A 25,719-nucleotide genomic window follows, 5' to 3' on the forward strand; every position below is an offset into this window, starting at 1 on the left:
GACTGGGTCACGGGGAGCCCAGATATTTATTCAAACATTCTCCTGGGTGTATCTGTGTTTCTAGAGGAACTTAGTGTTGGAGTGTACAGACTGGATAAAGCAAAAGGCCTGCCCCTGCAGGTGGGCCTTTTCCAATCAGGTGAAGGCCCACAAAGAGCAAAAGGCTGAGTGAGAGGGAACTCCCCCAGCCGGGTCAGGAGCTCGGGCACAGGGACAGTCTTCTCCTGCCTTCAGACTCAGGCTGAAATGTGGGCCCTCCTCCAGACTCGAGCCCACTGGCTTTCAGACTAGAACTGACACCTTCTGCTCTCCAGGTCCCACACGCCGACTCCAGGACCCGGAGCTTCCCAGCCTCCCTGATGGGGTGAGCGGCTTCCTTGTCCTCAGAATCCTCCTGTGGACACACACATCCTATGGCTGTTTCTCTGCAGAATGCTGATTCCCATGCTGTGTCTTTGGAACTGCTACTGGAGCCTGACGTCAGCAGGGGACTGCCTCACCATCCCTGAGCCAGGTGTGTGGATCTGGAGGAGACTGGCCTTTGGTCCTCTTCTCCAGCCAAGCCCCGTGTCCATCCCAGGGGGGACTGAAACAGGAGGGGAGCAGACAGGACACAGCCCTTGAAAGAATGGCATGGCCTGAGGACGCGGCAGAAACTGACTAGCACCAAGTGGGTCCAAGATGGTGGACGAGTTGCCTTCCACTAGACCTTGAGTCTCAATATGGTCGTTGTTCAGTCACTCAGTCGTATCCGACTCTTTGCGACCCCATGGACTGCAGCACGTCAGGCTTTTCTGTCCTTCACCATCTCCTGGAGCTTGCTCACACTCGTGTCCATTGAGTCGGTGATGCCATCCAACCATCTCATCCTCTGCCATCCCCTTCTCCTTCTGCCTTCAATCTCTCCCAGCATCGGGGTCTTTCTAATGAGTCAGCTCTTTCTCTTTGATTCAGGTGGCCAAAGTACTGGAGCTTCAGTTTCAGCATTAGTCCTCCCAATGAATATCAGGATTGATTTCCTTCAGGACTGTCTGGTTTGATCTCCTTGCAGTTGTCGACTAAAACAAATGTATAACTTGAGGGCTGTGAGTTGAGTTCTATTTGGGGCAAAATGAGGACTGCAGCCCAGGAGGCAGCATCACAGATAGCTCCGAGAGACGGCTCCAAAGCAGCTGTGGGGGAAAGTCTATATATAAGGTTTTGGTGAAGGGGGAGTTCAATACTATGAAGCACTCATTTTACAAAATGTTTTTTGTTAGTCGTGAGGATCTGAGGTCACCATGAAGGGATTTAGTGCTTCTCTAGATATGAGGAGATGCAAGGATTGAGACCATAAAATCTGTTCCTAAAAACATCCAACTGTCTAAAGACCTGTCCCACCAGATTCCCTGGAGCACAGAGTGCCTCACTGCACCCTGAACTCACTCGGGGGTTGGTGAAGGTCAGCGCCTATAGCAGCTTGGGGTTCAGTCTCCATAGAGTCAGATGGCAAACATCTTTGTTGTTTAGTTGTTGGTGATGTTCTTAGTAAATGCCAATTTGTAGTTGACACAGTCCAAGGAACTCTCAAGAATCTTCTCCAACACCACTGTTCAAAAGTATCAATTCTTTGGCGCTCAGCCTTCTTTATGGTCCAACTCTCACATCCATACATGACTACTGGAAAAATCGTAACTTTGACTATATGGATCTTTGTTGGCAAAGTAATGTCTCTGCTTTTTAATATGCTATCTAGGTTTGTTATACCTTTTCTTTGAAGGAGCAAGTGTCTTCCCATTTCATGGCTGTAGTCCCTATCTGCAGTGATTTTAGAGCCCAAGAAAATAAAGAATGTCACCGTTTCCATTGTTTTCCCATCTATTTGCCATGAAGTGATGGAACCAGATGCCATGATCTTTGTCTTTTGTAATGTTGCATTTTAAGCCAGCTGTTTCACTCTCCTCTTTCACCTTCATCAAGAGATTCTTTACTTGCTCTTTGCTTTCTGCCACTGGGGTGGTTTCTTTTGCATATCTCAGATTATTTATGTATCTCCCAGCAATCTTGAGTCCAGCTTGTGCTTCCTCCAGCCCAGCGTTTCTCATGATGTACTCTGCGTATAAGTTAAATAAGCAGGGTGACAATATACAGCCTTGACATACTCCTTTCCCAGTTTAGAACCAGTCTGTTGTTCCATGTCCAGTTCTAACTGTTGCTTCTTGACCTGCATACAGGTTTCTCAGGAGGCAGGTCAGGTGGTCTGGTATTCCCATCCCTTTAAGAATTTTTCAGTTTGTTGTGACCCACACAGTCAAAGGCTTTAGTGTGGTCAATGAAGCAGAAGTAGATGTTTTTCTGGAACTCTCCTGCTTTTTCTATGATCCAATGGCTGTTGGCAATTTGATCTAATCTCTGGTTCCTCTGCCTTTTCTAAATCCAGCTTGAACATCTGGGAGTTGTAGGTTCAGGTATTGTTGAAGTTTGGCCTCAACAAGAAGGATTTTGAGCATTACTTTGCTAGTATGTGAAATGAGCAGAGCTGTGCAGTAGTTTGAGAATTCTCTGGCATTGCCTTTCTTTGGGATTGGAATGAAAACTGACCTTTTCCTGTCCTGTGGCCATGTTATAGCCATGCGTTCTGGGAAACAAACTCACTCAGAAAGACAATGCAGATAGTGGAGTGAAGTTTATTACACTGGCAGGCCCAAGACAGAGTCCTCTCTTAGCCAAGGACCCCAACCAGCATTTGTGAAAATCTTTTATACCCCATGTGTACATGTCTGAACCCACCACCCCAAATTCCTTGAGACTTACATAAACAAAGGAAGGGTAAATGCAATCCCAATAACCCCATCATTCATGTATCATGTGTTCAAACAGTTAAACAATTGACCAATAATCAATAAGCCCGAGGTTACGCTCCGATTGGTACAGAAAAAATTATGGCCTGTCCGGAGGCAGGGGTGATGAGTGTATGTTTTCTCTTAGGCGATGAGTAACCTGGATACGATCTTGAAGTTTCCCCTGTCTGGAGGGGGTCTTATCCTTCCATTGTCATTTCCATGGGTGCTGAGCAGAGTTCAGAGTCCACTGGAGAGGCGGCTGAGCACAGTCAGCATGGACAGGCCTGAGACGGAGTCCAGGCCCCATGAGCTCCCTCTTCAGCCACTGCTGAGTCTTCCAACTTTCCTGGCATCTGGAGTGCAGCATTTTCACAGCATCATCTTTTAGGATTTGAAAGAGCTCAGCTAGAATTCCATCACCTCCACTAGCTTTGTTCATAGTGATGCTTCCTGAGGCCTACTTGACTTTGCAGTCCAGGATGTCTGGCTCTAGGTGAGTGATCACACCGTCATGATTTTCTGGGTCATGAAGATCTTTTTTGTGTAGTTCTTCTGTGTATTCTTGCCACCTCTTCTTAATATCTTCTGCTTCTGTTAGGTCCCTACCATTTCTGTCCTTTATTGTGCCCGTCTTTGCATGAGATGCTCCCTTGGTGTACACACACACACACACACACACACATATATTTTATATATATATATATATATATATATATATATATATATATATATATAAAACATATATATACACAGGACTTCCCTTGTGACTCAGCTGGTAAAGAATATGCCTACAATGCAGGAGACCTGGATTCAGTCTCTGGGTTGGGAAGGTCCCCTGGAGAAGGGAAAGGCTACCCGCTCCAGTATTCTGGTCTGGGAATTCCGTGGACTGCACAGCCCATGGGGTCGTGGAGTCGGACACGGCTGAAGGACGTTCACGTCAGTTCGTCTCACACATACACACACACACATGCACACGCTGCCTCGGTGCACAGCCTCAGTGCACACTCACTGTAACCCCTCAGCAAGCCCAGCGACACACCCACAGCTGCCATGACAGTTCTGACGCCAATCATCAAAGGCCAAAAAGTGGGTTGTGGCCTATTTCCTGGAAATCTCCGCCCTTTCCCCAAAATAGTTGGAATACTCCTTCCCCTTATTTCTACTCTATGAAGTTACCCAGCCCATAGAAGCTAGCCACAGCATATTTCAAGGCCACCCTCACCTTCTGAGATGGCCCACACTCTGTTGGTGGAGTGTTTCTTTTTGAAAACATCGACTTCTTGCCTATTACCTTCTCTCTCACTGAATTCTTTCTGAGATGAGAGATCAAGAACCCGAGCCTTATTAACTCCTGAAGCCAGGTGTGTGATCTCAGCTAAAGGACGAGTTTTGTCCAGATTTGAGTCCCAGCCTCATGGGTTCAAATCCCAATCTGAGTTACATGGTTTCAGGACAACGCACTCAACACCGCTGACGGCCCATGTCTGGTGACCTTGACCCCACTTGTGAGAGCCCACTGCTGCCCCTCAGATCTCGTCAACCTTGGACCTGCCTCACCCGAGGCTGAAGATCCCAGCTCCGCACGTCCATCCTCCCAGCCCGCCCTGAGTTCATCTCACATCTGCTTTGTCACCTGCTGTCCTGCCACTTCCTGTCTTCACGGCTTACTCACCAACCTGGAACACCCATCCTTCATGCCAGTCCTGCCCTTGCTCCTGTTGATACCGAAAGCTCTGCCTCTGGGCACTGGTGCCAAATTGAACCGCGGAGATAAAGTTTTGGGTGAAGCAGAAAAGAACAGCTTTACCAGGAGAGGGGGACACATGGGCTCCTGCCCTGGAAACCTGTGTGCTCCCGCCCTGGGGCGATTTGATGAAGAATTTGATGGTGATGGCTCAAGGGCAAGGGCTGCTAATAAGGGTCAGGGTGAGTGCCGGCCCTGCACTCAAGTGGTAAAGAACCTGCCTGCCAAGGCAGGAGGTGCGGGTTTGATCCCTGGGTCAGGATGACCCCCTGGAGGAGGGCATGGCAGTCCCCTCCAGGATCCTTGCCTGGAAGATCCCATGGGCAGAGGAGCCTGGTGGGCTGCGGCCCGTGGGGTCACAAAGAGTCAGACACGGCTGAAGAAGCTGAGCACAGATACAGGTGGGTCTCCTGATAAGCTTCTCTGGTTCTCAAGTTTATCAAACTGCAACCTTCTCTGGAATGAAGATGCTAACATCTTCCATTTGTTTGGGGTTTGAGAGGTCAAAGGTACTGTTCTGTGTATCTCTCCAGGTGGAAGCAGGGCCAAGCCTTCACTACTGTATCTCGGATGCTCCTCCCTTGTCTCCACATCCCTGCCCTTCCCTGATTAGCACCTGTTTGAAAGGCTTCCACGCCCAGGAATCCCGCAGGGGTCTACGGGATGGGGCTTCAGTGTCTGTGTCAGATGGACGTCACACTCCCCTGGTGGGGGGACTTTGTTAGAACGCAATTGCTGGGCCCCAGCCTAGCGTTTTTGAGTCGTGAGGTCAGCAGGGGTGGGGGTGGCGGGGGCGCTGTGAGGATCCGAATTTCTACCCCGTTCAGGGGCTGCTTGCTGGCCCAGCCACCGCTCTGAAACTAGATTCTGTTGCAGTAACAAAGACACCCTAAACTCTCAGCATTTTTCTTTCCACACACACACAGTCTTATATGGGTTAACTCTTCCTCATCTTCTGTTGTTTGGAAACTTGTGGCCTCCAAGGTCACCTTGAAAGGGGGTCCACGTGGGAAGTAGCTTGCTTCCCGTCCCCTGCGATCCCACTGGTCGGAACACGGTCACGTGACCGCGAGTGACTGTACTGACCGTGCCGGAGGTGGGGTCCGCCCAGCACCTAGCCTTACCTCTTCCCACGGGGGCCCCTGCTCGCCAGTGACCTCGTGTCACACACAGAACACAGCCTGGCCTCCCCGCTGCCTGCCCCGCCTGTGGCTACGGCCGCAACAGGTCCAGGCCACCAGCTGGGGACACGTCAGTCGGCATGTACCTCCTCTTGGTCCTGCAGTTTTTGACTTCAAAAGTTGACACATCGTGTTGGTGTCCCCAGACCCTCAGCCGGCCCGTGCCCACACTTCTGCTGTGGGACCTGGGGATGCCTGTCCACTGTCCTTGGGGAGTCTTGCCCTTGACTCTAGTCTTAGGCATATGACTCACTTTTGTTCTCATCAAGATGACACAGCCGGGCCGGCCTTCTCAAGGATGAGGCACAGTGGCACGGAGCCAGGCCATGAGCCGAGGCAACCTGAGTCCTACTTCAGGCGCTGCAGAGAGAGCGTGCCCCCCAGCATCCAGGCGATCTGTTGGATAATTGCTCATTTCGGTGTTCTGCTGTGACAACATTCAAACAACTTTTCCTGTATTAGTCACGTAGGCCAGGTTGTACTGTGGTGACAAATATGCCCTGGAGCTGAGATGACGTGGCCCTGGCTTAGCAGAGAGGCTGCTGGTGTTACCAAGCCAGGCCCGCGTCCACCTGCCCGTGTGCAGTCCGGTCAGTCTACCCACGCTGGGTCGTGGTGGAGCAAAGAGCAGCGTCTCTTGCAGGCTCCGAGCAAGGCGTCCAGGCTGCTACTGCCTGAAAGGCCTGAACTCCCCAGAGGCTTCCAGGGTGAGGCAGGCAGGCTGTGGGGAGGGCGATCGGCTTGCGGACACTCTTCTGATTGGTCGGTGGTGAGGCAGTTAGGAGTCAGCATCATCAGCCTTTTGGTTGCAACGTGTCTGGGTTCTCCATGCAGGTGGGCAGCACATGTTAACTTCTTCCACCTCGTGGGGGTTTGTGGGTTTAGTCACTCCGTTGTGTCCGACTCTTTGTGATTCCTTGGACTGTAGACTGCCAGACTCCTCTGTCCATGGCATTCTCCAGGCAAGAATTCCGGAGTGGGTTGCCACTTCCTTCTTCAGGGGATCTTCCCGACCCAGAGATGGAACCCAGGTCTCCTGTGTTGCAGGCGGATTCTTTACCGTCTGAGCCACAAGGGAGGCTCGGTATCTGCAAAACAGCTCAAAGGATATGCCTCAGCCCTGGAGGAGTCACTACAGGCCCTTGACTCTGTTTAGCGGCTAACCTGATATTATTTTGTCTTATTTGACTGTTTTTGTTTGTTTCTACATTTTCTCGGTTCTCTGACTAAACTGATCCTTTGACTAAAGCTTCTCTACAGACAAAAGGCAGGTGGAGGACATGGCGGGGGGAGCGCCGTCCTGGAAAGCCCCCTCGGGTCCTGCTCAGTTACGGTGGCCGTGAGAGCCGGAAGCAGAGGCGGGAGCTACAGTCCACGTGATGCCAGGGCCTTCGGTAAAGAACACCTCGTGGTCACTTTGCGAGTGGCCCGCGAGGAGACCGAGCCAACAGCCAAGGGCGGAAGCCGGAAAACAGAATGCTGCGTGTGTCAGGGCGCTCTGTGTTCGTCGCTCTTGGCCTCGTGTGTACGCGGAAGAGGTGGGGTCGAGAAGGTCCACTTTGCAAACAGAAATGAAAGTGAATATGAGCACATATTGCAGAAAGGAAAGTGAATATGAGCACATATTCAGAAATTCAGAACTTGGCAAAGTCAAAGCTTGGTAACAGAGGCCCAGGGGAACTCCCGTCTGACCTGGGGCAAGTGGGGCAAAGGTCAGGGGAAGGGTCAGACCTGTGTGTCGAGCCCGAGGGCCCCAGTGGCCGCTGCCAGGGCAGAGAAGTGTGAGTGCACACGGCCCCACACGCGCTCAAGGCTGTGTCAGCAGCTGGCGGCACGTCTGACGCGGGCTGGCGGCCCTCCTCCACCTGCAGCTTGGCCGACGGGACAGGTGGCCTCTGGGACTGCTGGGCAAGGGGACGGGAGGGCCAGGCCTAGGTAGTGGGGTGTGTGTGTCCCACCCGCCCACATGCTCCAGCCTGGAAGGGAGCGGGCGCCGTGCACGCCCGTGTCACCTGTCCCGTCTTCCTTTCGTTACAGCCTCACACTCCTCCAGTCTGCGGCCGCAGCTGACCCATCACCCCTCCCTAGCCTGGACGTTCAGGCGTGCTCGCTCCTGGCACGGGGCCCCACACCTCCCAGCAGCTGGACATTTGGTTTCTTCTGCTTGGAATGTCACATGCACATACACACTCAAACACAGCCGTATGCCCACACATATGCATACAAATCCACGTGTACCCACACACACACCCCATGTGCATACCTGCCTGTGTGCACACACACGTCTGTCCACACATGCACACCCACGTGCACACACATACCCACACACCCACATGCACTGTTCATTCCCCTGGCCTTCTGGGCCTCAGCCTGGAGCTTGCTCAGCAGCTGGACTGAGACCCTCCACAGCGCCCACCGTGGCTCCCGCCCCCACCCCGTCTTCCTACCTCCACATCCCTGGTAGGTCTTCCTCTGTCACTGCCGGTGTTGCCAGCTCTGAGCTGGGTCCTGGTGCCTGAGTGGGTCTGTGGGCGTTGGTGCCGTGGGCAGAGGGGGGCCCGCTGAGTGCACGGGGGTGGGACAGACCGTGGCCTCCAAGCTGGCGCTGCAGCTGTTGTGTGGGGTCAGGACTAACCCTGGGGGCCCTGGGACCCCTCACTGGAGGCTGTCAAGGGACCCCCAGGCTGGGCCACAGGTGTCGGACCTGAGAGTGAGCTCACAGCCCACAGCTGCTGCCACTCGGATGCTAGGCAGCCTGAGGGGCCCTTGGGGGACCCCAGTCCCAGCTTTACTGGAGCCTTCAGCTCCGGGGCTGAGGCCAGGGCAGGGGCAGCTGCCGGCGGGTCCAGGGCTCTGACCCTGAGCAGCCCAGTGGCTGTTCTCTGGTGCTGCCTGGGGCCCCCACCGCACTCCGGCATCTTGGTGTCAGGATCCTTGCAGCCTGGAAGAGACTTGGGCCTGGGTGTGTGTGGGGGCGGCGGTCACTGAAGCTGCCAGCGGGTGGCAAGGGGTCCTTGCCCAGTCGCTTGCTGTGGGGATGGGGGTGTGAGGGACCCACAAAGCAGACTTGAGTCCCCGGGGGCTTCTTAGACCTTGCCCCCCGAGGCCCTTGAGCCCCCAGATGTGTTGGCTCAGACAAGACCCCCAGCCTCGCCATCCCCAGAGCTGCTCAGAGGTGCCGGACAGGCCGGAGGGGAGGGTGAGCTCTCGGGTGCCTCCCAGCTCCCGGCAGAGGTGAGCAGACACTGTGGCCACGTGGGCAGGCGGACACCCGGGGCTGGCTGTGGGGCTGCTGCGTGACCACGACCCCTGAGGCCGCGCAGAGCCTCTGAGCCAGGACCGGGGCCTGGGCCGCCTCGCTGCGCTTGTTCCTGGACTGGGGGCTTTCCGTTCGCTCGGGCCAGGAGGGCAGAGGCCACCGGGGCCCACCCCGCCCCTCCTGCGTGATGTGGACTTGAAACCCCCCGGAATGAGCGCCCGAGTGTTTGTCCTCCCGGGTCATTCTGACCGTCTGGAGAGGTGCCCGGGCCAGCAGGACGGAGAGCTGCTGGCCATGGTACAGAGTTGGGGGCGGTGAGAACCCCTGGTGGGGGCTCTCGGAGGTTGCCCCTTCCTGCCACCAGCCAGGACCCCAGGGCTGCACCCGACAATATGCATCAGCCTTCCTGCTCCGCTGCGCTGTCCCGTGTGAGCGCCGCCGACGGGCCGGGAGGGCTGTCCCCGCCGCTGCGGCCCGTGTCGTCCGTGTCCCCCGAAGCATGGCCTGTGTGCCCCCGGGACAGGAGCCAGTCAGCGCCTGCGGGGGGCGGGCGCCGAGTGCCTTCAGGGACCCCTGCGGCCCCCGAAGCACAGGGGCCGGGGGCGCTGAGGGGGCAGCCCGGCCTCCGCGTCCTGCCCACGATTGTGAAACTGGGCCTACGGAAGGCGTGTCAGTAGGCAGGTGACAGGACGGACAGCAGGGCCCCCAGGTTCTCGGCAAGCCACGGCCGCCAGCGCACAGCCGTCACCCGCCGGGGTGACCCGGGGCGGGGGGTCACTGGTCAGTGCTGAAGACCCAAGCAGCCGGCAGACGCCCCCCGGGAGGGAAGAGGCTGGGCTGCCCCACAGGGCTCCAGGGGTGGAGCCCAGCAGAGCCTCTGAGCACGGGCTGCCTGCGGGTCTGCTGCGGGTCTGTCTGTGGGTCTGTCTGCGGGTCTATCTGTCTGCGGGTCTGTCTGCGGGTCTGTCTGCCTACAGGTCTGCTGAGGGTCTGTCTGTGGGTCTGTCTGTCTGTGGGTCTGCTGCGGGTCTGTCTGTCTGCGGGTCTGCTGCGGGTCTGTCTGTCTGCGGGTCTGTCTGCGGTCTATCTGTCTGTGGGTCTGTCTGCGGGTCTGCTGCAGGTCTGTCTGCGGGTCTGTCTGCGGGTCTGCTGCAGGTCTGTCTGCAGGTCTGCCTGCGGGTCTGTCTGTCTGCGGGTCTGCTGCGGGTCTGTCTGCGGGTCTATCTGTCTGTGGGTCTGTCTGTCTGCGGGTCTGCTGCGGGTCTGTCTGCGGGTCTATCTGTCTGTGGGTCTGTCTGCCTGCCCGTCTGTCTGTCTTCGGGTCTGTCTGCCAGTCTGTCTGTCTGCCGGTCTGTCTGCTGCCCTCGAGACTCTGCAGGAGGCGCAGGCGTGAGGAAGTCTGGGGGGCTGGCCTGTTAAAGGGCCGCAGCGTGCCTGTATTTCTGTGAGTGCTCAGTTGTGCCCGACTCTTTGAGACCCCGTGGACTGCAGCCCCGCCAGGCCCCTCTATTCATGGATGAAGGGCAGCCGGAGACCACTCTGTACGGGAATGCGGCCCAGGGCCTGGGCTTGTCCCGGGAGCCCACTGTGGGGCGAGCGTCCCTGACTGACCCCGGACAGGGGAGGGGGCGCCCACGGTCACGTGGGCAGGACGGGCCAAGGATGAAGCTGCGGGGTCAGCCTCCCTGGCTCCTGGAGGACAGCGGATGCGGGGCCTGGAGCCCGCCCTGCGCTCTCACCCACGGGACTGTCTCCGTGAAGGCGAGGACTCAGGAGGACAGAAGTCAGGAACAAGAGAGTTTAAAGCCTTTACCCCAAACGATGAAGGGCCGACAGCAATGCCCAGCGACAGCAGGAGGTGACGAGGTGGGAGCAGGCGGATGTGGGAGGGACACAGCCACCCGCCTCCCTGGAAAGATGGACCAGAGGAGCAGAGCCTGGCAAGTGGGATCACCAAAGGACCAGACCAGTGAAAAAGCATTAGGAAAGTAAAAGGGGCCTACGAACAGATCAGCAGGAGATTAAAAGGGTGGTGAGAGCGTATTTGGTTACCTTAGCAGCTTTTTATTTATTTCAGTAAAACTAAACATGCAAGTATCACACAAACCAGCAATCACACTCTTGGGCATTTCTCCAAAAGAAATGAAAATTTACGTCCACTCAAGGCAGTGCACACAGATGTCCACAGCAGCTTGTCTGTCACGGCCCTGGTTGGGGGTGGGGGGTGTTCCGACACCACACGCACTTCTCTGAGTCTCTGGACCCCAGTTGGGGGGAGTCCAAGTCTATTCTGACAGTGTCCGCCTGGTTTACTGTCAGACCCCCCCGGTTAAGGACTCAGCCCTGCAAGACAGTCCCCACACCTCTACCGAGTCCAGACCGCCTCTAATTCTGACTGTGAATTGGGGGTTCCCACACCCCGCCCCCTCAGCTTTCATCATTTCCAAGGACGGCTCACAGAACTCAGGACAGGGCTTCACTCACTAGTACCTGTTTATTATAAAAGACACAACCCGGGAATGGCCGGATGGATGCGGTGCTCGGGTGAGCAGGGGAGGGAGGGGGAGGCTGTGGAGCTTCCGTGACCCCCTGGGGACACGGCCCTCCTGGCCCCTCCACGGGACCCCCAACCACACCCCGGCCAAAGGACTGAGCCTCCAGCCGCTCTCCCCGCCTGGGGGTCAAGGGGTGGAGCTGACAGGGCCAACCCTCTAATCACGCCGGGTCCTTTCGGAGACCAGCGCTCGTCCTAAAAGGACCTAGGGGCCCTCAGACACCTGTCATCCCCTTAGCTCACAAAGCATGCTCATTACTTCAGAGATGAAAGGGCCTTATTTATTTATTGTTGGCCACTCTGTGCGGGATATGGGATCTTAGTTACTTGACTGGGGATGGAACCCCCCGTCCTCTGCAGCGGAAGTGTGGAGTCCTAACCACTGGACAGCTAGGGACATCCCAAGAGATACCAAAGGCTCTAGGGACTCTGTGTCAAGGGCCAGAACCAAAGCCAAATATTTGTTTTTTTCTTGTATCACAGGCCACCCTCTGGTCACCAACCAGATCCCTTACAGCCAAACGATGTCAAATGATATGGGTGCCTCGCTAGAATCAGCACAGTCCATTGTCACGTCGGGTGGGAACGTCCCCCAGGGCGAGGCCCCTCAGGACTGCAGGCTGATCTGGTCAGGCTCCGAAGCAGGACTGGCCTTGGCCCCATGGCCTGACATCTCAGGCCTCTGGTGAAGCTGAAACGAGAACCAGCGTCGCCGGCTCTGAGCCTAACTCGGGCGCTGGTGTGACACTGGGCTTCCTTCCCCACATCCCAGGACCTGTGGGCTCATCCCTTGGCCCCCAGCTGCTGTTCCTTCTCTCCCTGGTTCCCAGATGAGCTGGTCTAGATTGCAGCTGGGATAGGAGCCCCAGCAGTGCCTCCCCACAGTCCATGCCTGTCCGGGCGGGTGCAGGACGAGGGGCGTCTGCTGTCAGCCCAGGTTTGCCAAATGGGGCGACACGGCTCCCCTGGCCCCTTTAGGCCCGTAGGTGTTCAGGTTTAGAACCACAGTTGCAGCCCCCGCCTGTGCGCCATCACGAGCGTGAGCTGAGCTCCCTGAGTTACATGGCGGCTTCCCGCCAGTTACCCGTTCTACACATTGTAGCGCATGGGGTCACAAAAGAGTTGGACAGGACTTTGTGACTGAAAACAAGTGCATTTTTATCAATTCCAGTGAGGGGGTGGGGTGGCAGAGAGATCCAAGAGGGGCGAGATAGACGTGTGTATGTGACTGACTCACTTCACTGGACGGCAGAAACGAACAGAACTTTGTAAAGCAACTCTACGCCAATAAAAAATTAAAATTTAAAACAGTTGCAGTTTCTTGCATAAGAAACCCCCCTGCTTCTGGCCTTGGTCGTTGCAGACTTGGTCTTTTTGGTGTTGCGTCAAGTAGGAAAAAAACTGAAGTGATTTGGGGAAGAGAGGACAGTGTCCGCCCCCCGCCCCCTCCCCCCCAGCCCGGCAGGAATTGCACAATGACGCCAGCATCCTCTCCACCCTCGCTGCCCCCGATCCACCCGGGAGACGGAAGTGTCGGTGCCGGGGGGTCACCCACCGGCCCCCCACGCAGAGTGGGCACCCACGTGCGTGCCCCCCGCACCCGTGCTCCACCAGTCGCGCCCGGTCCCCTCGTCCCTCAGACCCGCACTCCCAGGCTGCACATTCTGGGTCCTACAGGGTTCCTCGTTCGGAAGCCACGGCAGTTGGCCACCCAGATTGTTGCTCCCCACCTGTTCCGGTTTCTCAGGTCTCTGAGCGTCTGGGTCTGGGTCAGCCAGACGTCGTCCAGGGTGAGCGTCTGTTCCCGTCGGGACTCCGTGCAGACCATGGGCTCCCAGCCTCAGTGTGCCCTGCCAGCTTCCATCGGGGCCTCCCCCCGGCCCGGGGAACTGGCCACACGCTATCAGCCTCCCCGTCTCTCCCCGGGATGCCGTGCCTCTGAGGCTGTGGACCCCGTCCCCCTGCGGTGCCCCCACGTCCACCCACCCCAGGGTCCCAGGTGCATGCCTCAGATGAGAACACAGGGATCCGCTTGCCGATTCCAGTCGCCTCTGAACCTGTGACGGGGCTGTGCTGAGGGGCACCGATGTGCCTACCTGCGCACACCCCAGATTCCCACAGAGATTTCTGCGAGGCCGTGTCCTTCATGGACGTCCCTGCAACAGGCCAGGTTTCCACGGGCCTCCTGCCCGACCAGATGGCCAGGACTTTGGCCGCTGCCCACTCGTTGGTAAAAACCCAAATGTCAGGACTTTCCCTACCATCCGGACCTCCCCCCCGCCCCCCGCCCCCCCCCCCACCGATTCGAGGAGAGCACGCGCCATCCGGCTCAACGCCAGGCTGAGCTGCCTACGGCTCGGCCAGAGCAGGGCTGTCCAGACAGGATGTGGCTGCCGTCCGCACACCGAGCCGCTCTCGGTCGGCCAGGGGAGGGCTGCGAGTCGGGCCGCGTCCAAGGGACAGCACGGCCCAGCAGCTCCTCCCAAGGTCAGTCCCGGGGAAGCAGAGGCTCCCGGTGTGGGGGACCCCCTTGTGCTCCCCGGCTGCACCTCCCAGTGGAAGGCGTGTCCACGTCAGGCTGCAGCTCCTCGGGGCACCTCCGCCCCCTTAGAGCCCTCCCCCCGTGTCATTCTGGACGTTGGGTGATTTCAGGTTTCATGATCTTTTCTTTAATTCCTGTGTTTTATTTGGGGCTGTGCTGGGTCTTGGTCGTTGCGCGCCAGCCTTTCTCTGGCTGCGGTGCTCCAGCTCCTCACTGCGGTGACTTTTCTCGTTGCGGAGCTCAGCCTCAGTCGTGGGGGTGCGCAGGCTTTGTTGCCCTGCGGCCTGTGGGATCTTCCCGGACCGAGGATCAGACCGGCGTCTCTTGCATCGCAAAGTGGATTCTTGACCACGGCACCACCAGGGACGCCGTTCGTGATCGTTTTGCATCCTCAGCCACCAGGGTAGCGCCAGTGGGCGTTTGGTAACAAGGCAGACAACAAGCAGGTGTTCGAGAACTCCACGCAGACGGAAGTTCTCGCGTCTGAGGTCCCGGCGGTCATCACTAGGAGGTGCCCACGGCTGCTGCCCTGAGCCTCTGCCTTGGTTGCCCGCAGGGCATCGCTCAAGGACCTGCCTGCCCAGCACCCCAGCTTCTACTCCCTGGTGGGTGGCTCAGGGCATCTTATGGGATGGTTCCCATTCGGCGTGTCCAGTGAACACAGCTTGAAGGGCGGAGTTACGAACTTTACAAGACCAGGCAGGAGAAACAGCCCTGAGCCAGGCACCACGTCCACCCCATCCCCCAGCACAATCGGGTGGAAGAGGCCCGAAGGTGTGACATAAAGCCTGTCCAAGCATCCCGAGGCGTCTCTGAACTTCAACCCTAATTCCATCGACCCTGACGTTCCTCCCAGTGGCCTCCTCCGGGGCCCATCTACAAGGTTTGGTTCCATAATACTAGGCAGGGGACGCAGCCCCTACTGCGGCATAATGTCCACTTCCTAAACCACTAGGTAAAGGGGGCATGATGTCTGCACCAAGAGCCGTCCAAACATCCTGACGGCGTCATCCCGCCGTGGCCGCGGCCCTGTCTCCTCTCACCCCGCTGTTCTACCTGTTGGCTTCTCCAGCCCGTGTTGGTCCCACCGTGCGCAGGACGCTGGCCTTGAGGAGTTCTGGACCCCGTCTCTCCACCCCGACCCTGGTGTCCACTCCACACAAGACTCGGGCCCCAGCAGAGGATTGAGCTGAGGAACACTTTGGTCCACTTTTGTGTTCTTTTTTTATACTTGCAGTATAGTTGGTTTGTATATATAGCAAAAACAAGACTGGGAGCTGACTGTGATTCAGATCATGAACTCCTTATTGCCAAATTCAGACTTAAATTGAAGAAAGTAGGGAAAACCACTAGACCATCAGGTGTGACCAAAAGCAAATCCCTTATGATTATACAGTGGAAGTGAGAAATAGATTCAAGGGATTAGATCTGATAGATAGACTGCCTGAAGAACTATGGATAGAGGTTCATGATATTGTACAGGAGACAGTGATCAAGACCATCCCCAAGAAAAAGAAATGCAAAAAAGCAAAATGGTTGTCTAAGGAGGCCTTACAAATAGCTGAGAAAAGAAGAAAAGCTAAAGGCAAAGGCGAAAAGGAAAGATATACCCATCTGAACGCAGAGTTCCAAATAATAGCAAGGAGAGATAAGAGAGCCTTCCTTAATGATCAATGCAAAGAAATAGAGGAAAACAATAGAGTGGGAAAGACTAGAGATCTCCTCAAGAAAATAAGAGATAGCAAGGGAACATTTCATACAAAGATGGGCACAATAAAGGACAGAAATCGTATGGACCCAACAGAAGCAGAAGATATTAAGAAGAGGTGGCAAGAATACACAGAAGAGCTATACAGAAAAGATCTTCACGACCCAGATAATCACGATGGTGTGATCACACCTAGAGCCAGACATCCTGGAATGCGAAGTCAAGTGGGCCTTAGGAAGCATCACTACGAGCAAAGCTAGAGGAGGTGATGGAATTCCAGTCAAGCTCTTTCAAATCTTAAAAGATGATGCTGTGAAAGTACTGCATTCACTATGCCAGCAAATTTGGAAAATTCAGCAGTCACCACAGGACTGAAAAAGGTCAGTTTTCATTCCAATTCCAAAGAAAGGCAATGCCAAAGAATGCTCAAACTACCATACAATGGCACTCATCTCACATGCTAGCAAAGTAATGATCAAAATTCTCCAAGCCAGGCTTCAGCAATAGGTGAACCGTGAACTTCCAGATGTTTAAGCTGGTTTTAGAAAAGGCAGGGGAACCAGAGATCAAATTGCCAGCATCTGCTGGATCATCGAAAAAGCAAGAGAGTTCCAGCAAAACATCTACTTCTGCTTTATTGATTACGCCAAAGCCTTTGACTATGTGGATCACAATAAGCTGTGGAAAATCCTTAATGAGACGGTAATACCAGACCACCTGACCTGCCTCCTGAGAAACCTGTATGCAGGTCAAGAAGCAATAGTTAGAACTGAACATGGAACAACAGACTGGTTCCAAACTGGGAAAGGAGTACGTCAAGGCTGTATATTGTCACCCTGCTTATTTAACTTATATGCAGAGGACATCACGAGAAACACTGGGCTGGATGAAGCACAAGTTGGTATCAAGATTGCCTGGAGAAATATCAATAATCTCAGATACGCAGATGACACCACCCTTATGGCAGAAAGTGAAGAAGAACTAAAGAGCCTCTTGATGAAAGTGAAAGAGGAGAGTGAAAAAGCTGGCTAAAACTCAACATTCAGAAAACTAAGATCATGGCATCTGGTCCCATCACTTCATGGCAAATAGATGGGGAAACAGTGGAAACAGTGGCTGACTTTATTTTTTTGGGCTCCTAAATCACTGCAGAGGGTGACTGCAGCCACAAAATCAAAGGATGCTTGCTCTTTGGAAGAAAAGCTATGACCAAACCTAGACAGCATATTAAAAAGCAGAGACATTACTTTGCTGACAAAGGTCCGTCTGGTCAAGGCTATGGTTTTTCCAGTGGTCATGTCTGGATGTGAGAGTTGGACCATAAAGAAAGCTGAACGCCGAAGAATTGATGCTTTTAAACTGTGGTGTTGGAAAAGGCTCTTGAGAGTCCCTTGGATTGCAATCAGTCCATCCTAAAAGAGATCAGTCCTGGGTGTTCATTGGAAGGACTGATGCTGAAGCTGAAACTCCAATACTTTGGCCACCTCATGCGAAGAGCTGATTCACTGGAAAAGACCCCGATGTTGGGAAAGACTGAAGGCAGGAGGAGAAGGGGAGGAGAGAGGATGAGATGGTTGGATGGCATCACCGACTCAACAGACATGAGTTTGAGCAAACTCTGGGAGTTAGTGATGGACAAGGAGGCCTGGCGTGCTGCGATTCATGGGGTCTCAAAGAGTCGGACACGACTGAGTGACTGAGCTGAACTGTGTCGTTGTTTTCAATACTTTGGCCAATACTTTGGCCATCTGATGAGAACTGACTCTTTTGAAAAGACCCTGATTCTGAGAAAGATTGAAGATGGACGGAGAAGGGGATGACAGAAGATAAGATGGTTGGATGGCATCACTGACTCGATGGACATGAGTTTGAGTAAGCTCTGGGGGTTGGCGATGGATGGGAAGCCTGGTGTGCTGCAGTCCATGGGGTCACAAAAAGTCAGACAGGACTGAGAGATTGAACTGAACTGAACTGATAGTTGATTTACAATTTTGTGTTAGTTGCCAGTGTAAGCAAAGTGAATCAGTTTTACATATACACATACCCACTCTTTTTCCGATTCTTGTCCCATATAGGTCATTACAGAGTATTAAGTAAAATTTCCTGTGTTATACTTATTATTAGTTATCTACTTTATGTTCTTATTATCTTATTATTTATCTATTTTGTGTACAAAATGTGTTGTTGGAGAAGACTCTTGAGAGCTCCTTGGACAGCAAGGAGATCAAGCTGATCTATCCTAAAGGAAATCAGTCCTGAATATTCATTGGAAGGACTGATGCTGAAGCTCCAAAGCCACCTGGTGTGAAGAGCTGACTCACTGGGCAAGACCCTGATTCTGGGAAAGATTGAGGGCAGGAGGAGAAGGGGGCCACAGAAGATGAGATGGTTAGATAGCATCACCGACTCAGTGGACATTAATTTTACCAAACCCTGGGAGATGGTGAAGGACAGGGAAGCCTGGTGTGCTGCAGTCCATGGGGTCACAAAGAGTCAGGCAGGACGGAGCGGCTGGGCAACAACTAACGCGGCGGTGTGTATGTGCGAATCCCAGTCTCCCAGGTTATCCCTTCCCGTCTTCCTTCCTGGTAACCATACCTTTGTTTTCTACACCTGTGGCTCTATTGCTGTTTTGTAAACAAGCTCATGTGTACCTTTTAGATTGCACACAAAAGCAGTTTCACGTATTATCTTTCTCTGTCTGACTCACTTCACTCAGTGGGACACTCTCTAGGCCCACCCACGTTGCAGCAGATAGCATTATTTTGTCCCTTTTTGTGGCTGAGTAATATTCACTAGTATATATATACCACGCCTTTATCCGTTCATCTGTACATGGACATTTAGGTTGCTTCCATGTCTTGACTATTGTATATAGCATCAACTTTTATTCTGATTAAGTTGCCAGATCATTGTCCCCAGAGAGTCTAGGTCTGCCGCCTCTTGTGACTTCTGCCTTCCTGCTTCTTGCTTTCCTCCAAGCTGGTGGAAACAGGCCAGACTTGTTCAGGGCCCATTAATGTTGGGAGACCAGCAAGGCCTTGCTTTGCCCCACCCATCCTTGAGAGACCTTTGTTTTGCCCCCATCAGTGCCCCTTTTATTAATCTATTTCTTAACGATGATCTAAAGATTCCCCCCTCCTAGGAAGAGTCCTTGAGTCCGGCCGACCCCTTCCCCATTTTCTTGTCAGTTAGTTTTGTTTTGAGTAGTGACCGTAAGACCCAGGGAGGGGTCAGCTGAGACAGCAGTTTCTGCCATCAGACTTTCTGGAGGAGGCGAGAAGTGTGTCCAGGATCTCCCCATATATTTTTTTTGCAACTTCCTGTAAAGCTATAATTATTTCAAAACAGAGTGTCAGAAAAAAAAGTTGTAGGCTGTGAAATTTGAAAACCTCAATGAAACAAAAACGTTGATAGAAAATTATGAATGGACTGAACTGACTCAAGAAGAAGTCAAATTAAGAATCTTCCTAGTTCACAAGTAGTCTCAGTTGAAGGAAAGTGTCTTTCTAGAGAAGGGTCATCTAAGGGACACAGAAAGAAAGAAAAGTGAAGTCGCTCAGTCGCGTCCGACTCTTTGTGACCCCATGGACTGCAGCCTACCAGGTTCATCCATCCATGGAATTTTCCAGGCAAAAATACTGGAGTGGGTTGCCATTTCCTTCTCCAGGAGAGCTTCCCAACCCAGGGATTGAACCCCGGTCTCCCACACTACAGGCAGAAGCTCAGATGCTTCCCTGAGCCCCCAGGGAAGCTCCCACAGGGACACAGAAGGACATGTTAGCTGTCTGCGGGTGTATGAGACAGCTTAGCCCCAAATGTGGGACAGCAAGTCCCCTACATACAAGTGAGTTCAGTTCTGAGATCACGTTTGTAAGTCTAAAAAGGTCAGCCTAGGTATCCAACTAACATCATCGGCTATGTAGTCTTACACTGTAATAGGTTTACAATATTTTTCACACAAATAACACATGAAAAAACAAACACAAAAAATAAAGAAAACGTTTTAAATCTTATAGCTGTTGTTCACTTGCTAAGTCATGTCTGAGTCTTTGTGACCCCATTGACTGCAGCACGGAGTTTACTCAAACCCATGTCCACCGAGTCGGTGATGCCATCCAGCCATCTCATCCTCTTTCGTCCCCTTCTCCTCCTGCCTTCAATCTCTCCCAGCATCCTAGTCTTTTCCAATGAGTCAGTTCTTCACATCAGGTGGCCAAAGTGTTGGAGCTTCAGCTCCAGCATCATTCCTTCCAATGAATGTTCAGGGTTGAATTCCTTTAGGATAGACTGGTTGGATCTCCTTGCAGTTCAAGGGACTCTCAAGAGTCTTCTCCAACACCACAGCTCAAAACCATCAATTCTTCCTTTACAGGACAGCCCTCCATATGGTCACTGCTCCCAGCAGAGTGAGGAAAGAGGATAAGAGGATGGAAGCTGGGTCTAGCCTCAGAAGACACCCCATCACTGTTCATTCAGTTGTTGAAGGTAAGTCACTCACTAGATCAGCCCACGTGCTCTCGACAAAGGGGTTTGCATGGGGGTTGTGACCAGTAGGAGGCAGGGCTTGACGAGATTAATTTATATGCCGCCTATCACAACAAATGGTAAAGAATCTGCCTGTAATGCAGGAGACCCGGGTTCAACCCCTGGGTCAGGAAGATACCCTGGAGAAGGGAATGACTACCCACTCCAGTATTCTTGCCTGGAGACTCCCATGGACAGAGGAGCCTAGTGGGCTACAATCCATAAGTTGAAAAGAGCCGAATATGGCTGAGTGACTAACGCTTTCATTATCACAAGAGCAACTTCCCGCGTTGCCACACCTCATGTCATAATCAATTCAACAGACGCTGCAGCCACGAGGAGGGTGCCTGCTGGGAACGGTTGGCACCAGGACGCCCACGGAGTGCTTGCTCGTGGCAAAGGAGAGATGTGACTTCACAGTGACAGTAGCTGCTGTCCCCTGAGTGACGGGCAGGCCCGTGCTTCCTGGGCCGGGGCAGCAAGGACCCCACGCCTCACCTGTGTGGGGTTCCCTCCAAGGCGGGCGAGTTGCCATCTGACTAAGCCTTCAGTGATCACTTCCAGTTACAAGAAGAGCAGGGGAGAGATGCACACTTAAACTGGCACCAGGACGTCACCTCCAGAACCTGGGGCCTTCGGTCCGCGGACCTGGGCTCCCGAAATGAGCTCGTGGCTCGGGGAGAAATGCTGAGGGTGGAAGCAAACTGCACTTGGTCAGAAAAGGCTGAAGAGACACAGCCAGAGCAGGGGGCTCAGCCGACTCGAACAAACCAGCCGTGAGAGCGAACGGGAATCGTGGCGGAAGCGGAACGCAGACCGCTCTCCTGCTCTCAAGGAACTGTTGCCAGCTTGGCCACGTGGGAGTGGGATGGTGGGTCTGCTGGGGAACAGCTTCCTTTTTTGGAGATGAAGGCTGAACCACTTATCTATTCAATTTCTGGGTCATGACATATGGAATCGGCTTTGAGACTCTTACAAACACACATATCTTAAAGTAAATACGCGTGTGTGTGTGTGTATGTGTGTCTACATATAAAGAGAGGGAGTGAAGAATGAGATGTTTATTCCAGGGAACGGGCTCATGCAGTTGGGAGAAGGGCACGTGTGCGCTCCGTGGGCAGGTCGGCAGGCAGGAACGCAGGCTGGCTCCCTGTGTTTCACTCTTGAGGTTGGAATCCTTCTTCTGCGAAAACTCAGTCTTTGCCCTGAAGGCCTTCGAATGACTGGGCAAGGTCCACCCACTCAATGAAGGTGATCTGTTTTACTCCAAATCTTCTGATGGAAATGTTCCATCAGGCTTCGCGGGAGGTCCAGCGGATGGGCCAATGCCGGGGACATGGGTTTGATCCCTGTTCTGAGAGGATCCCACACACCATGGGCTAACTGAGCCCATGGGCCACCGCTACTGAGCCCTCACACTGGCGCACGGGCTCTGTCACAGGAGAAGCTCCCGCACTGAGAAACCTGCGCCCGCCGCTAGAGAGGAGCCCCGCTCACTGCTAGAGAGGAGCCCCGCTCCCGCAGCTAGAGAGGAGCCCCGCTCCCGCAGCAAGAGAGGAGCGCCACTCCCGCAGCTAGAGAGGAGCCCCGCTCACTGCTAGAGAGGAGCCCCGCTCACTGCTAGAGAGGAGCCCCGGTCCCGCAGCTAGAGAGGAGCCCCGCTCCCGCAGCTAGAGAGGAGCCCCACTCACTGCTAGAGAGGAGCCCCACTCCCGCAGCTAGAGAGGAGCCCCGCTCACTGCTAGAGAGGAGCCCCGCTCACTGCTAGAGAGGAGCCCCGGTCCCGCAGCTAGAGAGGAGCCCCGCTCACTGCTAGAGAGGAGCCCCGCTCACTGCTAGAGAGGAGCCCCGCTCCCGCAGCTAGAGAGGAGCCCCGCTCACTGCTAGAGAGGAGCCCCACTCCCGCAGCTAGAGAGGAGCCCCACTCACTGCTAGAGAGGAGCCCCGCTCACTGCTAGAGAGGAGCCCCGCTCCCGCAGCTAGAGAGGAGCCCCGCTCACTGCTAGAGAGGAGCCCCACTCCCGCAGCTAGAGAGGAGCCCCGCTCACTGCTAGAGAGGAGCCCCGCTCACTGCTAGAGAGGAGCCCCGGTCCCGCAGCTAGAGAGGAGCCCCGCTCCCGCAGCTAGAGAGGAGCCCCGCTCACTGCTAGAGAGGAGCCCCGCTCCCGCAGCAAGGAAGACTCAGTGCAAACACACAAAAACGGTAATCTTGAAAAACACCTCCATGGCAACATCCAACTGGTGTTTGACCAAATAGCTGGACACTACGACCTGGACGAGCTGACACATAAAACTGGCCTTCCCCGTGGATATCTGTGTATTCAATACATTACTCTTTCTACTTCTTTTCTGTATTAAAGTTTTCATCAAAAGCTAAAAAACAAAGAACCTTTGTTCACAGAAGTCACTATAAAGAAAGTGAAAACCAGGTCGCAAATATGAGACAACATTTACAATCCATGTAAGTAGCCAACGACTTCTACCCAGTAACACAAACTTCTCCACGCGTCAGAAGAAAGAGACATAGGATCCAATTTTAAAAAATGGGCAAAAGACATAAACAGACATTTGGCAGCATAGGAAACAGAAATGGCCAATAATCATGAAAACAGGAACAGGAAATTAACATCTCCTGGATGCACAGACGTTTTAAGGTTTTGGGCAAGAACACCAGTGCGCCGCTGTGAGCGCTGAAATTGGAGCGAGCAGTGGGAGGACCGATGGCCACGTCCGGGAGGGTGGCTTCTGCACGTGCAACAATTCAGCACCCCACCTCTGGACGGGACCCTGGATCGGGTTGTCAACCTGTGAGCTGCGCCCTATGGCGGGGTGCGGGGTAGGGGTGAACCTTAGAATGAGGTGGTGGCGTAAGGGCAGCCCTAGCTTCAGTGTTTTTTTTTTTTTAAGTCTTTATTGAAATTTTGTTAAGATATAGCTTCTGTTTTATGTTTTCTTATGTTTGGGTTTTGTGGCCCTAAAGCATATGGGATCTTGGCTCCCCAGCTAGGGATTGAACCCACATCCCCTGCGTTGGAAGGCAAGAGCTTAACCACTGGGCCACCAGGGGAGTCCTGCCTCAGGTGTTCTGTCGGCACAAACCTTATGCACGCGCCCGCCCCCCAGCCCCCACCTCCCGCCCCCGGCATGTGGCTGCCCGGCCAGCGAACACCTGGCTTTGTTTTCGCATTTTTAGGTCTGTCCTAGGATGCAGAAAGCCAGAGGCCGGACACCTCTGCCTTCACCTGCGGGGACAGCAGTGTGGCCCCGCGTCAGGACCACGCGGACACTTGCTCTCGTTGTCTCAGTCCACGGGCTGCTGACCGTGAGCTCACCCCGGCCCCCCAGACCCCCTGCCGGTGAGATCTGGAGGAGGCACCCTGGGTCACTTCGGTGAAAACCACATGGCAGAGCATGAGTGAACCCTGTGAACACAGGTCCTCGTTGGGTCCCGGGGACAGAGATATGCGCCCCCGCGCCTCGGTCCCCTGTGCACGGGAGGCGGAAGCCTTGTTTGGGCATCTGCTTTGCTCTCACCTGCATCCAGGCAGCACGTCGGGGTGCTGACTTTGACCGATGTGCAGAGTTGGTGGAGGCGCCCCCGGGGTCCCAGGACTTGGTCCTTGACCCAGGGACCCCAGGGCCCCAGCGGCTGCCGGGGAAGCTGAGATGCAGAATGCCAGTGCCAGCCCTGTGTGGGCACACAGCCGCGCCCTTTGCGAGGACCTCACCTCCCTTTGGGACTTCTCGTTCGGCTCCCGTCTGGGCCGGGGAAGAGGTGGCCCCCTGCACATGGGGCGGCAGGGTGACCCGAGCTGCCCGTCCTGAAGGGGGTGTCATCTGGGCGCTGGGTCATGTAGCTGGGCAGGCCAGCCGCTCCCCGTCGCCCAGTGAGGTTGGGGGTCTGGACTCTTGTAAGGTCCTTGGAGCCCGTGGCAGGCAGGCAGTGTCTCCTTCCCCAAGCAGCCCCGTGCTGCCTGCTGGCCCCGTGAAAAGCAGAGGGCGGGGAGAGGAGCTGTCCGTGGGCCCGCAGGACCCCCTACAGCTGCAGGCCAGACCGTCACAGTCACGCGTCCCGCTCTGCACCACAAGGCCGTACCTCCGGGAGACCGGCCTGCCCCCTGGAAGCAGGTTCACGGCCGTGAGACCCCGTGTTGGTCAGGAGCCTCCAGAGAAACCGCACCAGTGGGATGTGCGCGTGCGTGCTCACTCACTCAGTTGTGTCTGACTCTTTGTGACCCCCTGGAGCCCACCAGGCTCCTCTGCCCTGGGATTCTCCAGGCAAGAATGCTGGAATGGGCCGCCATGTCCTCCTCCAGGGGATCTTTCCCACCCAGGGATGGAACTCGCATCTCTTACGTCTCCTGCATTGGCGGGCAGCTCTTTACCACTGGTGTCACCTGGGAAGCCCACCAGTGGGATATCTGTCTCTATACCATCCATCCATCCTCCACTCATCCACCCATCCATCTCTCCACCCTTCCATCTCTCCACCCTTCCATCCATACACCCATCCATCCATCCTCCGCTCATCCACCCATCCATCTCTCCATCCTTCCATCCATACACCCATCCACCTACCATCCAGCTATTTACCTACCTTCCTGTCTATAAAACATGGACTACAAGGAAATGGCTCTCGTGGTTACGGGGCTGGGAATGGGCACGCTGGCGGCCCAGGAGGACCAGTTTGGTGACGTCATCCAGCCTGAGTCTGGAGGCCTGAGCCCCAGCGATGCTGTAAACCCGGGGCTGAGGGCAGGAGGAGGCACCAGGAACCGCCCCAGCTCAGGGGGTGGGGCCGGAGGAGGGCACATTCTCTTTTCCCCTGCTGTGTTCCGTTCAGGCCTCGGGGGACTGGCTGGTGCCCCCCAACATGGGGGAGGCCGCCTACTTTCCTGCACCAACCTCCCCGGGAAGCTCTACCCCGGCCAGCCTCCCCAGAAGTCACGGCCCACCTGGCGGGTCATGCTGGTGAACACGGCCCCCCACTTCATGGGAAGGGCAGCGATGGTTCCCATCGGCCAGCCCTCGTCCTGCATGTGAGTGCCCCCCGCCCGCGCCCCTACTTCCCTTATTTACCGACTTAACGCCCTGCTGCCGTCCTAGTTCCTCACGGATCCCTGTTTCTGGGCAAGGAGCTGACCTTACAGCCAGAGGAGCAAGGCAAGGGGAGGTGCCCTGGGCTCCCCGAGGGCCACCCCGGACCACGCTCCTCAAGGAGAAGACCCCACGGGACGGCAGCCCAGCCCTGGCATCCTTCAGGACCACGGCCGGGACAGTGGGGCGACAGTGGCCCTGTGTCCTGTGGACATGACAGTCAATGCCACCATCTCCCCCAAATCAGGATGCACGGGGTGGAGGCCGTGTGGGGGCGGCGCT

General features: G+C 54.9%; 1 long non-coding RNA gene across 2 annotated transcripts; it reads left to right on the plus strand.

The window, feature by feature from the left end:
* Window positions 1–320: 320 nt before the first annotated feature.
* On the plus strand, window positions 321–25,138 carry LOC136168896 (uncharacterized). Of its 2 annotated transcripts, none has more exons than XR_010663352.1 (3): window positions 321–514; window positions 20,189–20,301; window positions 23,534–25,138. It is a non-coding gene; the product is annotated as an uncharacterized lncRNA (long non-coding RNA). The 2 variants fall into 2 exon arrangements; XR_010663351.1 differs by lacking the exon at window positions 23,534–25,138 and adding an exon at window positions 20,664–20,779.
* Window positions 25,139–25,719: the final 581 nt, after the last annotated feature.

Source organism: Muntiacus reevesi, chromosome 5 (genome assembly GCF_963930625.1).
Source record: "Muntiacus reevesi chromosome 5, mMunRee1.1, whole genome shotgun sequence".
In the NCBI taxonomy this organism is placed as follows: domain Eukaryota; kingdom Metazoa; phylum Chordata; class Mammalia; order Artiodactyla; family Cervidae; genus Muntiacus; species Muntiacus reevesi.